Below are 4,234 nucleotides of genomic sequence, written 5' to 3'. Positions count from 1 at the left end.
ACAAAGTTCTCCCCCTCTCTTGTGGAGATCTATTCGATGTAATCTTCTTTTGCGGCGTGTTTGTTGAGACCGATGAATTGTGGGTTTATGATCAAGTTTATCTATGAACAATATTTGAATCTTCTCTGAATTCTTTTATGTATGATTGGTTATCTTTGCAAGTCTCTTCGAATTATTAGTTTGGTTTGGCCTACTAGATTGATCTTTCTTACAATGGGAGAAGTGCTTAGCTTTGGGTTCAATCTTGTGGTGTCCTTTCCCAGTGACAGTAGGGGCAGCAAGGCACATATTGTATTGTTGCCATCGAGGATAACAAGATGGGGTTTATATCATATTGCATGAGTTTATCCCTCTACATCATGTCATCTTGCTTGAAGCGTTACTCTGTTCTCTTGAACTTAATACTCTAGATGCATGGTGGATAGCGGTCGATGTGTGGAGTAATAGTAGTAGATGCAGGCAGGAGTTGGTCTACTTGTCTCAGACGTGATGCCTATATACATGATCAAACCTAGATATTCTCATAACTATGCTCAATTCTGTCAATTGCTCAACAGTAATTTGTTCACCCACCGTAATACTTATGCTCTCGAGAGAAGCCACTAGTGAAACCTATGGCCCCCGGGTCTATTTTCCATCATATTAATCTTCCAATAATTAGTTATTTCCTTCGCCATTTATTTTACTTGCATCTTTATTTCTCTTTATCATAAAAATACCAAAAATATTATCTTATCATATCTATCAGATCTCACTTTCGTAAGTGACCGTGAAGGGATTGACAACCCTTTATCGTGTTGGTTGCGAGGAGTTTATTTGTTTGTGTAGGTGCGAGGGACTCGTGCATGGCCTCCTACTAGAATGATACCTTGGTTCTCAAAAACTGAGGGAAATACTTACGCTACTTTGCTGCATCACCCTTTCCTATTCAAGGGAAAACCAACACAATGCTCAAGAGGTAGCAAGAAGGATTTCTGGCGCCGTTGCCGGGGAGTCTACACAAAAGTCAACATACCAAGTACCCATCACAAACCCTTATCTCCCGCATTACATTATTTGCCATTTGCCTCTCGTTTTCCTCTCCCCCCCCCCCACTTCACCCTTGCCGTTTTATTCGCCCTCTCTCTCCGTCCTCCTCCTCTTTCTCTATTCGCCTCTTTTTGCCCGTCTCTTGTCTGCTTGTGTGTTGGTTTGCTTGCTTGTCATTATGGCTAGTCCCCTATCTTCTCCGTTGCCTCCAGAAAATGAAGTTCTTAATTTTAAGCAAAGGGAAGGAGAAAACATAAAAGACGCTTGGTATAGAATTTGCAATGCTCAAAGTAGATCTACCAGGAAGCAATCTACTTCTATTCTTCTCCGCAATTTTTATGGTAACTTCCACCATACTTTTTTACTTTGTTCCACTTGCTGTTAAGCGTATCTTGTGCGACCTTGAGCCTTTGCTTCTATTTCTTCAGGCTCCTCGCTGTGGCAATAAGCCTTCTGCGGAGGTTTTCTTGTTCCAAGTGCATTTCCGGGATGATGTGTGCATCTTTGTCTAGACTGTTTTCTTCCCCAGACGGGGTTTGATGAGGCTTATCCTTGGCTTCGTCGTGGTCGGACGTCGGATCCGTACTATGTTTGCAGTTTGCATCTTGATCGTGCTCTCCCACGGGGTGGTGCAGTCATCGTTTCTTCTAGAGTCGACTGGACTGTTATTTCCTCTTGCGCTGTTATCGCTGTTTTTGCTATGGCGGGACTTAGAGCGGCGCCGCTGACATCGGCGCCTGGGTTGCTTGGAGGGGGCATCCTCCGTTGTCTCTTTGCCATTGCCCTCTCTGGGTGTATCCACCATGTATACGTCATGTGATGAAGTGGCGGTCCAGCGCCCTGTGGGCGGTGGTTCCTGTTCGTCTCCTGCATCGTCGTCCATACCATCGATGTCTTCGGAGTCGAAGTCGAGCATGTTCGTCGACAGTGGCTACTAAGTGGGTGGTGGGTGGGCAGCGAATTTCTTCGTCGTCCGCATCCCATTCTAGCCGGACATAGTTCAGCCAAGGTTCTCCTGACAGGGAGAGAGACCTTAATGAATTTAGCACATCTCCGAAAGGTGAGTGCTGAAAGATATCCGCGGAGGTGAACTCCATGATTGGCGCCCCGTCAGATTCGACATGCACGGATGTAGGCGGCTCGGAGTCCGTGGCCGGGGATAAATCCAGTGGTTCGGTGCTACGTCTTGAGCTTGCGTTGGTTTTCCCTGAAGAGGAAGGGATGATGCAGCAGAGTAGCGTAAGTATTTCCCTCGGTTTTTGAGAACCAAGGTATCAATCCAGTAGGAGGCCATGCTCAAGTCCCTCGTACCTGCACAAAACGATAGCTACTCGCAACCAACGCGATTAGGGGTTGTCAATCCCTTCATGGTCACTTACGAGAGTGAGATCTGATAGATATAATATTTTTGGTATAAAGATGCAAAGTAAAAAGTAAAGGCAAAGTAAAAAACAAAGCAAGATTAAAGTGATGGAGATTGATATGATGAGAATAGACCCGGGGGCCATAGGTTTCACTAGTGGCTTCTCTCAAGAGCATAAGTATTCTACGATGGGTGAACAAATTATTGTTGAGCAATTGACAGAATTGAGCATAGTTATGAGAATATCTAGGCATGATCATGTATATAGGCATCACGTCTGTGACAAATAGATCAAAACGATTCTGCATCTACTACTATTACTCCACTCATCGACTGCTATCCAGCATGCATCTAGAGTATTAAGTTAAAAACAGAGTAACGCCTTAAGCAAGATGACATGATGTAGAGAGATAAATTCATGCAATATGAAATAAACCCCATCTTGTTATCCTCGATGGCAACAATACAATACGTGCCTTGCTGCCCCTTTTGTCACTGGGTAAGGACACCGCAAGATCGAACCCAAAGCTAAGCACTTCTCCCATGGCAAGAACTACCAATCTAGTTGGCCAAACCAAATGGATAATTCAAAGAGACTTGCAAAGATAACCAATCATACATAAAAGAATTCAGAGAAGATTCAAATATTATTCATAGATAGACTTGATCATAAACCCACAATTCATCGATCTCAACAAACACACCGCAAAAAGAAGATTACATTGAATAGATCTCCACAAGAGAGGGGGAGAACTTTATATTGAGATTCAAAGATAGAGAAGAAGCCATCTAGCTACTAACTATGGACTCGAAGGTCTGAGGTAAACTACTCACACTTCATCGAAGAGGCTAGGATGATGTAGAAGCCCTCCATGATAACGGCCCTCTTCCGGCGGAGCTCCGGAACAGGCCCCAAGATGGGATCTCGTGGATACAGAAAGTTGCGCCGATGGAATTAGGTTTTTGGCTCCTGTTCTGATCGTTTGGGGGTATGTGTGTATATATAGGAGGAAGAAGTACACCGGAGGAGCAACGAGGGGCCCACAAGGCAGGGGGGCGCCCCACCCTCATGACCGCCTCTTTTGTTCCATGGAGCAGGGTCCAAGTCTCCTGGATCACGTTCGGTGAGAAAATCACGTTCCCGAAGATTTTATTCCGTTTGGACTCCGTTTGATATTCCGTTTCTTCGAAACACTGAAATAGGCAAAAGCAGCAATTCTGGGTTGTGCCTCCGATTATTAGGTTAGTCCCAAAAATAATATAAAAGTAGAAAATAAAGCCCAATATAGTTCAAAATAGTAGATAATATAGCATGGAGCAATCAAAAATTATAGATATGTTGGAGACGTATCAGGCATCCCCAAGCTTAATTCATGCTCGTCCTTGAGTAGGTAAATGATAAAAAGAGAATTTTTGATGCGGAGTACTACTTGGCATAATTTCAATGCAAATCTTCTTAATTGTGGTATGAATATTCAGATTAGAAAGATTCAAGACAAAAGTTTATATTGACATAAAAATAATAATACTTCAAGCATACTAACAAAGCAATTATGTCTTCTCAAAATAACATGGCCAAAGAAAGTTATCCCTACAAAATCATATAGTCTGGCTATGCTCCATTTTCACCACACAAAGTATTTAAATCATGCACAACCCCGATGACAAGCCAAGCAATTGTTTCATACTCTAACTTTTTCAAAACTTATTCAATCTTCACACAATACATGAGCGTGAGCCATGGATATAGCACTATAGGTGGAATAGAAGGGTGGTTGTGGAGAAGACAAAAAGGAGGGGAAGATAGTCTCACATCAACTAGGCGTATCAACGGGCTATGGA

This window comes from Triticum dicoccoides, chromosome 2A, assembly GCF_002162155.2.
Source record: "Triticum dicoccoides isolate Atlit2015 ecotype Zavitan chromosome 2A, WEW_v2.0, whole genome shotgun sequence".
Taxonomy (NCBI): domain Eukaryota; kingdom Viridiplantae; phylum Streptophyta; class Magnoliopsida; order Poales; family Poaceae; genus Triticum; species Triticum dicoccoides.
Note: the sequence above shows the minus strand (reverse complement) of the source record.